At 45.1% G+C, this 12,601-nt stretch overlaps 1 long non-coding RNA gene across 1 annotated transcript; it reads right to left on the bottom strand.

The window, feature by feature from the left end:
* Positions 1-259: 259 nt before the first annotated feature.
* Positions 260-12,315, bottom strand: LOC126951677 (uncharacterized). Its single transcript, XR_007724586.1, has 3 exons — positions 12,227-12,315; positions 2,963-3,200; positions 260-1,292 (listed from the first exon to the last, which is right to left on the bottom strand). It is a non-coding gene; the product is annotated as an uncharacterized LOC126951677 (long non-coding RNA).
* Positions 12,316-12,601: the final 286 nt, after the last annotated feature.

The following is a 12,601-nucleotide window of genomic DNA, read 5'->3' as shown; positions in this document are numbered from 1 at the left end:
AAAATCCCCTCTGGAACCTGAATTGTTCGGCAAAAAAGATAAACGTATAAGCCAGTCCCAGATCTTAGAGCACCTCAATGGGACATGTGAATCATTTTCTGTAGATAATAAGGAACCCTTAAAAGAATAAGCCATTCTTGTTACAGCTTTCGAATGGTGATGGCTTTTGCCTGCAATCTCTGTATGTTTATGGCAAAATCATTATTTTGAGATGAATTATCTGGATAACTGTCAGAGAGGAACTGCAGGCTGCGTTTCACCACTGATGCTCTTTGCTTTACGCATGTGTTGCACGTATTCCCACCAGTTGGTGGTAAAGTTTTGCATTTTTCAAGCCTCTCAGAGGACCGACCCACTTTCTGTGCAGTGTCAGAAGCTCAAGAGAGAAGCCAGAAGAAAAAGACACAGTAGCCTGTAGCCTTCGGTGCACATCTGCAAAGAATGCGTGCCTATTGCCACTATTGCATTCTGCCCAGGGTTTTATTCATTCATCTTCTAAGCCAGACTTCTGCCAGGTCCCCTCACTTGTCTGTAGAACATTTCCGTACTGGCTAATGTTCTTCCATCTTACTAGCCAAAGTGGTTCATATTCTCCCTGAGTGACAGAGCAAACAAAAGCTGGTCAAAAGCAAACAAATAAGGTCTTCTGATCATTGAACCACTTTTGAATCTTTCATTGACAAAATCTCCACAGCGAAGAACACCTGCAATAGGTAGCAAGCATAAACGCTTCTTCATCAATGGTTGCTTGCATCGAAAAGGGCTCGGAAAGACAGGACCCGAACTGTTTCCTCAGAAAAGCGTTTGTGTTTCAGCTCATCTGGGATTGGAAAGCCCGTTTCTTCCTGATGTATGTCACTTGGAGGCCTCCAACCTGCAAACATCAGGATAGCTGCTTCCCTGCAAAATTAGGCAGCTGCAGGTTGACTCGAGTCTGTGTCTCCCAAGCCAGAATGTGGGACGATGCAATTGAGTAAGTGTGGGATGCTTTCTGCAGAGCATAATTCTACACGATGACTCCCACAGACATACATACACACTGAGAGAGACCAAGAGAGGATAACGTGGAATAAAAATGCCACAATCTCATGGCCTCAACACCAAACTGGTGCTGATCCAATTCTTCCCGAAATGAAATGTGATGTTTCTGAATTCCTTCTGGCTGCCACTGAAAGCCCCCGCTTTTCCTGGTGACTGCGGGAGGCTGCAATATGGTGGGGGTGGGGCACGGAGTGCTGGGCGCTAAGCTCCCTCCTGGCTTCACATAAAGGAAGCAAAATCAAAATCCAAGCCTGAAAAAAAAAGAAAAGAAAAGAAAACTAAATTTAATTGGCTAGGAAACAGGATTCCTGGGGCCTCTGCTTTCCCAGCTTCCAGAGAAGGATTTAGGCTGGGACACTTCCCCGCCCTCAGGACAAAAAGAGAGGAAAAAAAAAAAAGGATTAAATTCGGGTTGGGTCTGGCTAGTACAAATTGCATGCAGAGTATACAGTTGCTTTGCATATTGCATGTGCTTTCATGGAGAGGGAAAACGGGGGAAGAGGGAGGGCAGGGACACTAAACAGGGGAAAAAATGAAAAAAACAACTTGCTGTTTTCATATGGTCGGATAGAACTGTTTTGTCTCTGTAACTGTGCAGAATGTCAATGGTAGGCACCGTGTCGTGACAAGATTTTTTTTTTTTAAGTTAAGCTAAGCTCACACCCTAGCTGTAGCCCCCCGAGGTACCGCAGCTTTAATTGTGTTCAGTATGATCTACAGAACAATATGTCTTGATAAATCTGAATGGCAACCCAGCGCACGGCTCCCCTTGGCATTGCTGCAAAGCCAGGCCTCGCTTTAGTGAACCCGTTCAGGAATGTGGGTTAATTCGACGACCCTTTTTACCCCCACAGCTCTGTTTTTGTGAGGTTGGCAGAAACTGACACGTTTTCTTTTGCTTAATTAAGTTGTTCAGTAGAAGGCTGGTCAAACAGTTGCATCTACGTGGGGAGTCTGGAGATGCACAGAAAGCCGTGGGCGTTTCCAACATAAAAAGGGGGATTCTGTTATTGTTTGGGTGTAGACGGGTCATTTTTTCAAAGTTACTGCTGCCTGAGTGACCACAACTCTGTGCGCAGCCCTGAAAGGACATTAAAGCTGCTTAAATACAACTACCTTGGGTTTATTTTTTAAAAGAGAGAGAGAGAGAAAGAGAGGGAAAGAACAAGCAGGAGAGAAATGAAGCGGTCTCATTTATGTAGCATTTTATTTCTTTCCGGACTTTTTTTTTTTTTTAAGGCAAAGAGTGGGCTTATTTACATAAGAGATGCCCATACATGATGAATTACAGCTAGTATGATCAAACTCTCTTTCCAATCAGTAAAACAAAACTGGTACCATACCCATAGAAATTGCACTGGCCTTCTGAACAGAGGAGAGGGATCTAATCACCCTTACGCCAGACACCAGGGTTAGGAAAATGTCTAAAATCTCTGTTGATGAAATTCCCGCTTTCATTCCTTGCTGATGTTATGACAGCCACACACAGTATCAGTCTCATGGATTCTCAAAAGAACTGAGGGCCTGGTTGGAGGCCTCCTCCATCACGTCTCTGTCCCTTTTTGAAGCCTCCTATATTTCTAATTCAAATCACCTTTATCATTGACATGCAGATCCCCCTGGATTTTCTGTGGCTATTTGGTCCCAGCAAGAGTTTTTCTTGTTGCACATACTGTGTGATATATTTAAGAGGAGGCATGTGGAGGCACTGGCACCTGGGCTTTGGGGTCCTAGTGCTAACAATGAATGGCCTTGGTCTACTGTATGCCCTGAGTTGTTCCTATTGATGCCACTGTACCTCAGTTTATCAATAACAGCAGATGCTCAGTGTGGGTACTTAGCAGGCACCTAATATATACATTACTGAGTTTAAGCTGCCCTCTTTCTCCCTCTGCAATAAAGCAATAATTGGAAAACTCACTGATTCCACAGCACCTGGCACCATCACTGTGCTGATAATCAACACCATGATTTTCAGCAGTTATGAAGCCCGGGCACCCATTGGTGAAGCATCAGGCTTGCAGAGCTGCTCAAGGGATGTTTGTACATACCTGGTCTTGCAGAGAGCCATTATGCCTGCTTGGAAGCCAGGCACTCCAATTTTCCACCAAGTCCCAGAACAGCAGTTTTTGGAAAGCCTAAAGATCAGCCTCTTCCTTCTCCAGAGAGAACAGACTGCACGATCAAACATTTCAAGAGACTTCACCATGACTTTTCACTTCTCTTAATATACAAGAAAGAGTAGGCAATTATTTGATTGATGTTAGTTGCATGAATGGCAAAATGATTCTTAGGCCAAAGAACAATCCATTTTGGAGTATAAATGACTTGGATCAGCAGTCTACACTGATATCAGCTGTTTTTTTTTTTTTAAACAAACAAACAAAAAACAAAACAGGGTCTCACTATGTCACCCAGGCTGGAGTGCAATGGCATGATCATGGCTCACTGCAGCCTCGATCTCCTGGACTCAAGCCATCCTCCCACCTCAGCCTCCTTAGTGGCTGGGATTACTACAGGCATTCACCCCCTTACCTGGCTAAATTTTTTTTACTTTTCTAGAGATGCGGTCTTGCTAAATGGTTGCCGAGATTGGTCTTGACTCCTACGCTCAATCGATCCTCCCACCTCAGCCTTCCAAAGTGCTGGGATTACAGGCCACCGTGACCAGCTTGGTTTTTCATTACAAGCAATACCTGCTTACTCCTCATATTTTGCCAGAATTGATTATAGATTTATACTCAAGACACCAAGCTCCTATATTTAGGTTGTATATATTCAGGTTCCCAAAAATACACAAGAATTTGCCTAGATTTCAAGGTGCTTCCAACCTCTAAGTAGAGAGGATAGGGAGAATTGAAGGCCTATTTTGCACAACCATTCCCAAATGACTTATTACTCTGCAGAACCAAAGCCTGGCTGCACCCAAAAAAATTGCAAAATGCTTCCCCCAGTTCTAGTGGTCGATGTTTAAGGACCACACAGGACACTGGTCTGCAGTGTCCCTATCTTACTTCTCCCTCATTGATGGCTCGAGGAAGACCCCAAAATCTGGGTCTGGTCCACTGATCTTCACGGTCTTAGAGCCACGATACTTAGGTCACCTGCCTTACTGCAAAAAGGTCAAACTCAAAACTACGCACAAGTCTCACATACAACTTTTAAATCGCAGCTGACTGGCTGGTCTTAGCACCTTTTAAAGAGAGAAGTTGTGGGAAGCGAGTGAAGGCCTGAGCAGATGGGAGCCGAGATGGCCGGGCGGCGAGTGGCTGCCGGAGTCATGCCACCTGGCCATCTTCCCACAGTCTGGAGGGGGTGTGTGTGGCTGGCAGTTCCATTCCCGCTTGAGGTGGCGGGCCCTCTCCCCCTTTCCAATTCCCTGACAGCCCGGGCAGATTTTCCTTTGGCTTTTGAAAATCCAGGACATATTATTCCTCAAAGTCGCCAAGTTCCAGCTGCTAGAGAGAGCTGGCCTTTCGCTCTGTTGCCCCACCATCAAGCCTACATCTTTACACCCAGGGAAACAGAAGGCCTTCCTCCATGCGGGCAAGCCCACAAGAGTTCGGATGCTGCCGCTCGGGTCCCGCAGACAGAGGGGAGGATTCACAAGGGCTGGCCAGGAGCCATCCCACTAGCCCTGGCACTTGCAGCTCCACATGGAGCTCTGCGGCTCTTCAGGACAAAGAGGAGTGTTTTTATCAGCCCAACGTTCTGCTGACAAATGCATAATAAACTGACAGAAAGCGACCAAGCAGCATTTCAAAACCCCCAGTTACAGGGGAGGCCAAGCCTGAGTGGCGATGGTCACTTTCTGCAGGTGTTCGGCCAGTGTCCCTGCATTTGCATGCATTTGCATATACTGTCAAACAGTTGGCTGACAGAAAGTCTGAGGAGGTCTGGACACAGCCCAAACCTGTCAGTGGCTTTCTCCTTGCCAGTCAAGGTTGGCTCTGGCTGCAATTAAGGCAGGAAACGAATACTTCTGACATTGCAATATACCCAGCCACAGCCGGGCGAAGTTAAATGGAAAAGGGGGCTTTATTTAGAGAGACAAGATGCATGCTGGAAAAAAAAGATGGGGAAGGCCAAGAGTGGTTAAATGCTCAGAAAGTGACACTCTACACTCATTCTGCAAAAGGAAACAAATATTTTTCAGTCCTTCCAGGTTGCTGTGCTGTGGTGTTATTTGTTGTTGTTGTTGTTGTTGCTTGGGGTGAGTGAGCAGATTTCCCTACTGAGTGAGGCCAATTCAGCATGCGAGAGGAGCTTGCCAGACACGACACCTTTTATCTTCAGAGTATCATCTCAGGAAGCAGGGAGGAAGGGCATCTCCAAACCGCATTTCCGTGACACACGTGCTACCCCATAAGGCTCCACTGTTCCGTTCAGTGTTGGCAAATAGGTAGCCATGGCTGGGAGGGGGTGAGAAAATTGGAGGGGGCCGAGCACAAGCGTCATGTTGTCCCCCCACCGCCCCGCACAAGGGTTACAGCTCATATTAGCATATGGATTGCCATGGGAAAGAAACAAAATCAGAGCCTTCACTACTGTAAGAGTGAATGGCCTCAAGAGATGGAGGGGGCGGGGAAGGAAGAAAGCCGGAGAGAAAGGTGGCTGTTGTTCTTGTTGTTTTTAAGAACACATGAGATTTATATTTTTGGAGGCCTGTGTCCTTCTGAGATGTTGTTTTACAGATTCTTTAAGCGAGACCTAACAATTTATTAAATACTTCATCTCTAAACAGTGGTGGGCACTAGAGTTTCATGAGCAGCAAACAATAGATTCTGTTTATTCGCCAACAATACAGACACTGTTTAGCTCCGGACTGCAAGTGGCTGAGCCATCTGGCTCATATCTCCACAGTAAAACATTGTCCGTGACACAAAAAATGACTACATCCCCAGGACAAACTAGTGTGACCTCTAAATAAAGCCTTCCTCTGAAGCTATGATATCACACTGCACAGGGGACACCAGCACAATTGAATCTGGTCACCAAAAGCCCAAGTGAGATAGGACTATGTAAATGGAATTTTATAGGAGACTTTTTGTCCTCCGGGGCAAACCATCCAGATCCGTCCACAGCACTGAAACATCTTTTTCATTCACCCCTGGGACAACAGTGTGGTTCTATTTGGCGATTGGCAGTCCTCTTTCTCCCGCGCCCTACCCAGGAAGCACACGTCCGTGTTCCCGAGGCAGCACCTGCAGCCTTTGCTTCCAGTAACTTTTCACTGATGCGGGCCCCACCTGCACCAGCCTTTTTGCTGATATTTCTGAAACAAGCGGCCCTTTCTCCTCCCTGCCAGGGAGAAGGCCCAAGTTTGCCAGCTTCTTCACAAATAGCCAAACAAGTCACTCTCAGCCTTGCGCCACCTGAATGCCCGCTTCACGAGGCAAACAAGTATACACACACACACACACAGACACAGACATACACACACAGACACACACACACTCCAGCACCCTGTCCAAGAAAGGGGCCATTTCAATGGAAGAAGTGTCATTCTCCGGAAAAGACCCAATTCAGTCTCTACCACCAAGGCATTTGTGTGGCTGTTTGGTGGGAAAATTTCATTACAGAAATTGAGACATGATGAAGAACAGACCAAAAAGCTGGCTCGGCTTAAGCCTTCCACCTGTTCCAATTCCTGTTTGTTTTGTTTTTTCAGAGCGAGAAACCCTGACCCACCCCTATGCATAAAACAGTTTGCACACACGATGCTTCATAAAATAAGATCTCTCAGTGATTTCCCCATGCAAGCAGGTATTGGACCATTTTGCAGCCGGAGCCACCTGAGATGTGACACACTCAGCACCTGTTGGAGATGGACAGGGGAGGATGAATTCCTCTGTGAACTTTTGCCATCCCCGTCACCTCACACAAACTACTTAACTGCTCAGCACCCATCCTCAGGTGTAAAAAAGGGATAACATTTCCTTCTTCACAGGAACTAAATTTGGAAAATAGGTGAGAAATGCTTACCATAATGCCTTATATATAGTGACGGTTTAATAAATGGAAGTTCTTACAATAATGATAACAGATAATGGTAACATTGTTTCTATGACTCCTGGAATTTCAGTGGGAAAACAGCTTCTAGGATACCAGTCACTCATTTAAATAAACATTGACCCTTGATAATAGTAACATTTATTGACCGGGCACAGTGGCTTATGCTTGTAATCCCAGCACTTAGGGAGGCCGAGGCGTGTGGAACACTTGAGGTCAAGAGTTCAAGACCAGCCTGGCCAACATGGTGAAACCCTATCTCTACTAAAAATACAAAAATTAGCCAGGTTTGGTAATGTAATCCCAGCTACTCAGGAGACTGAGGCAGGAGAATCGCTTGAACCTGGGAGGTGGAGGTTGCAGTGAGCCGAGATTGAGCCACTGTACTCCAGCCTGGGTGTCAGAGTGAGATTCTGTCTTAAAAAAAAAAAAAAAAAAAGTAACATTTATTATCATCATTACCATCTATCATTCACTCTTGCCAAATTATTTGGCAAAGTTGGATTAGAAACTGCACTGCTAGTGGGCTTATCGTCTTCCTATTTCTGAGGTAGAGCTTTCTTCATGAGGCATGAAAATGGCCAAAATTGTATATTGTTATTTCTGTAGCAGTCATAGTCATTTGTTTTAAAGAATGAGAATGCACAGTTGCTGTATCTTAAGTATAAAGTCATAGGGATGACTTGATATCTTAAAATGATTTCTTTCCTTTTGCTTCAGTTCCAATTAATCCCAAGATTTTAATTGCTTGCAGTTAATTTAGGAGTAATCTTTGCATTTACAGCTGGTGAGTTTCTAAAAATGAAGCTGTTTGGTTGAAATTATGAAAGATGATTTTTCCCAGTTAGTTGGGAGAACACAAACTGGACGCAGAGCCTAGGAAACAATCTTTGTAAAAATGTCACAAATGCCAGCTGGGTGTGGTGGCTCACACCTGTAATCCCAGCACTTTGGGAGGCCGAGGCAGGCAGATCACTTGAGGTCAGGAGTTCGAGACCAGCCTGGCCAACATGGTGAAACCCCATCTCTACTAAAAATACAAAAATTAGCCAGATATGGTGGTGCATGCCTGTAATCCCAGCTACTTGGGAGGTTGAGGCAGGAGAATCGCTTGTACCCAGGAGGTGAAGGTTGCAGTGAGCCAAGATCGTGCCACTGCACTCCAGCGTGGGTGACAGAACGAGATTCTGTCTCAAAAAAAAATTTTTTTTAATCACAAATGCCATATTTAACCAAATGTAAACTGAGTTATGGGCCCTTGGCAGTCCAAACTTTGTGATAGGTATGTAAATCAATTTAACAGGACATGACGATATGGTTCAGTCACCATCTATAGAACTCCTCCAGGCATTTTCAGTAGAAATTTAAAGTATTCCCAGAATATCAAAGCTAGCGGAAATTTCCATATGGAAAACCTTCTAGACTTTATATCTTTGGAAGAATGCAAAATATTCACTGTTTACTCACAAATCTCCACCTCTGTTTTGTTAGATTGTTTCATTTTGGTTTTGCCTTAATACTTACATGTGGAAGCTGTTGCACACATTGTATTATTTCCATGAATCCTGGTTAATTTCAGCAGGAAAACTGCTCCCAGGGTGACAGTCAACCATGCCAACAAATGCTGCCCTGGGAATCTGGGACCTATGAGAAGTCCAGCCAAGGACATATACAAATCCAATTAAACTTCGAAATACACATTTCGGATGGGAGGGCAAGGTCAAATCCTCTCATATATTGTTGGTGGAAATGCAGTTTAAAATAACCTTTGTAGAGAGTAATTTGATAGTCTCTACCAACATGTAAAATGTTTACACCCTCTGATCCAGGAATTCTACTTCTGGGACCATATTCTACTGAGCTATTCCTTCAAAGTGTGCAAGAACATATGTACAAGGGGGTTGATTATAATATTATTTGCAAAAATGAAACATGATGATAACCTAAGTGTCCATCAATAGAGCACTGTTTGAATAACTTACAGTGCATCAGTTAAAAAGAGTGATGGGGAGCCATATGTATAACATACCCTATAACTACATCTATATCTATATGTCTTTACATAAAATTATCTAGAAGAGGCTGGGCACAGTGGCTCACACCTATAATCACAGCACTTTGGGAGGCCAAGGTGGTCGGATCATTGGAGCCCAGGAGTTCCAGACCAGCCTGGGCAACAATGGTGAAACCCCGTCTCTAAAAAAATACAAAAATTAGCCAGGCATAGTGGAGCATGCCTGTAGTCCCAGATACTTGGGAGGCTGAGGTGGGAGGATCACCAGAGCCCAGGAGGTCGAGGCTGGAGAGACCATGATTGTGCCACTGCACTCTAGCCTGGGCAACGGAGTGAGAACCTGTGTCAAAAAAATAAAAATAGAATTATCTAGAAGAATGCATGCAACGCCATCCAGAAGATGAAGAGGAGGATTTCGTTTTTACAGCATGTCCTTTCATGGTATTTGCATTTTTTAAAATCAAAAAGTCATAATCCTTTTGGACTTTAAAGTACCATGGGTACCACAAATAAAAAAATACATTTCCCGGTCACTGTTCATTGTTAAGGCTGCTGATATTCCTTGGCATAGGGGACATGAACTTTACAAGGGAGAAGGAAAGAAGAGCTGGCCAGCAAAACTTCCTGGATGCCCGCTGTGAGAACGGGTTGACGCCAAAGGTTGAGGGTGTTACGGCCAAAGAGAAAAACTAATCCCTTCCCCTAAGAGACTTACCATGGCATAAGAAGTCTGTAGCTAAAGTAAATATAATATGGAAGTGCTGAGTGATTTGACTTACCCCATCTGTGGGGTTTTAATTGTTTGTGATTTGTTGGTTCTGCAACAATACAAGCCATCTAATGTGGTGCTCAAGAGCTGAGCTCTGGGGTTTCACTATGGCCAGCTCTACACTTACTGGCTGGGGAACTTTGCTACTTAGTATCTCTGGGCTTCATTTCTTCTCTGTAAAATTCTCGGATTATCTACCTCACAGGGCTGATATAAAACACTTAACACAGAGCCCGGTGTCTACTGCATACTAGGCACTATGAATCTAGCTATTGTTTTGTTATTGTTGCTATAATAATATTTATATTATTATTATTCTACAACTAATTTATGTATTCACTGCCCTTCACGCAGAAGGGACAGCACGGTGCAGTCTGTATTTCTGAGGATTCAGGGATCCACACAGGTAGGCTCGCGTTTTGAGTTTCCCCTGCAACAAGAGGGTTTGCGCTTCAGCAGCCACAGTCTCGGCCCACACCCCTGATCTGCATTTTCAACACGGCAGACTGGGGTAGGGATCTATGGCCATGGAACAAAGGCAGGTTCACTTGTAAATGCTGAGGCAGAAACAGGCAGTTGTTTAAACAAGACGACATTAAATCTACAAAAAAAAAAAAAAAAATCCCCGCCATGCCCAGAGCCACCTCCCAGGTGACCCTGGCCCATGGGATGGCGTCTCCTGCCAAGGACACAGGGCTCCCCTCCCCGGGGCAGTTTGCGGCAAAGCTAGAGCTGGTTTCAGTGTTGAGACACCCCTGCCTCCCCCGCTGCCTTCACCCGATAGTGTTTCTGTTTCTTCCTGGGTTCCTCCTCCATCCTTCTGGCTTCTTTCCGGCAATTTGCACATGACCCTCATGGGCCACCGTACCCTGCACCCTACATGTCCTTTTTGCAGTATCACCTGCCTTCATTTGAGCGATTCACTCTTCCAATTCCAATGCCCACAAGAAGAATTCAGAGGGTCTCACTCATCTTTTCAAGTTAGGAAAACCAGTCAAAAATTATCAGCAGGTGGTATAGACAGTGGCCATTTAAGCCTATTGTGGGGCGGTGGGTGGGCAGGCCGTGACTGACACCTCTAGCAACCAATGAGACTGAGGAAAGAGACTCTTCTGCCCTCCGATTGGTCAGCCCTGGCTTTTAAAGGCCCTGAGCTGACCAGACGCTGTCCTCCCACCTCGCAGGTGCAGAGGGACCCTGGGGTCAGTGGAATGTTTGGCTTTGTTTTCTGTGACTAAAATATAATTGTATTTGTGATCTAGAAAGCACATGACTTTTTCCCCATAGCTATTTTGTTATCAGCTGTAAGTCATACCAACGATGACCCAAGTCATTCTTGTACGTTTATCTTGTTTTCATTACTATACCAATGCTTTACCTACATATAGTCTCTTACCTTTGATAAACTACTTTCACACATGCTAATTTGGATAATATATGAAATGAAGCGTATCTTACTCTCTCCTTTCCATAGAGAAAGAGAATGAAGCTCAGAGAGGTTCAGTAATTTGCCCAAGGTCACACAGCTAGAAAAGTGAGACTGGGATTAGAATCCAGCTTTTTGTACTCTTAAGTCAACCCTCCTTCCATGTTTTTCAACGTTTTATGCGGTATTCAGAAAAATATTTCCCAAATAAATGAGATCTCACTTTCCCCTCTCTCTCATGTTTCCCATTTTGGAAACCTTTACAGTTTAAGGGTCAAGATAGTAGATAAAGTTTTTTAAAACATAAACTTCCCACAAGTGCAGAAGTAAAATTTCTTAATAAATAGGAAAAGATTGACGACAGATATATGAATACACTGATGAAACAATAACTTATAAGATGGACCTGGCAGGAAGTAAAAGTGTCCCACACGAATTCTCGCTGTTGAAGGAATGCCCCGTCATTATAGCAGAGGGGGTCATAGACACAGGCTTTATGCCTCGTGCTGAATGTCTAACCGCACGCAGAGTTAGTGACCCATGGACAGAGCCTCTCACCCCTCCCCAGCCTCTGTGCAATGGAGACGGCTATGTCTGCTCTTCTCTGGCCTCTGAGCAGAGAGGAGTGACCCAAAAGGATAGGCTGGCTTTGGACTCTGTCCTCCTCTGGGGTATCAGAACTAGGTGGAAACCCTCATGCACCTTGAATGTGGTGGCTCTGGGGACACTCTGGGCCCACATCCTTGCTTCTGGCCACATGTTTATGGTTCTGAAACTTATCACTGGGTGGCAGTTTGCCAGAAAATAGGGAAAATGGGATCATGGGGTTCCCACCATGCCCAGAGCCAGCTCCCAGGTGACCCTGGCCCTGTGAACAAAGTTCACACCAAAACAAGGAAGAGCTTTCCTGCCCCACCTCTCTTCTCATATTTGGGGACAGTCGGGTGGGGAGAAACTTTCTTACCACATGCGGCCTGTGTACTCTGGTCTGGTGGGGTAGCAAGGTCTTGCTGTGCACAGGTCAGGCCCCAGGTGTCCTCCTTCTCTCCACCCAGCCACTGACAAAAATAGCTCTTCCTTTGTTTTGACTTGTGAACAAAGTTCTTAGATGCCTTAAAGGGGAAAGAGATTTTTCTTATTCAAAATGACCCAGAAGCCATTCAAGGCAAACAACTCACCCAAGGGCAAGCAGGCAACTGCTGACAGAGGCCAGGCCAACTAGAACCGGGCCCCGGGCACTGGGTGCAAAGTCCAATACCCTGAGGAAGCTGCCATCAAAGGAGTCACTCATCCCAAATGATGTCAGCGTTGACCAATGAAAACAAAAGCTGAGGTAGAG

This window comes from Macaca thibetana, chromosome 3 (assembly GCF_024542745.1).
Source record: "Macaca thibetana thibetana isolate TM-01 chromosome 3, ASM2454274v1, whole genome shotgun sequence".
NCBI classification, from domain to species: domain Eukaryota; kingdom Metazoa; phylum Chordata; class Mammalia; order Primates; family Cercopithecidae; genus Macaca; species Macaca thibetana.
Note: the sequence above shows the minus strand (reverse complement) of the source record. Positions and strands in the feature narration are given on the sequence as shown.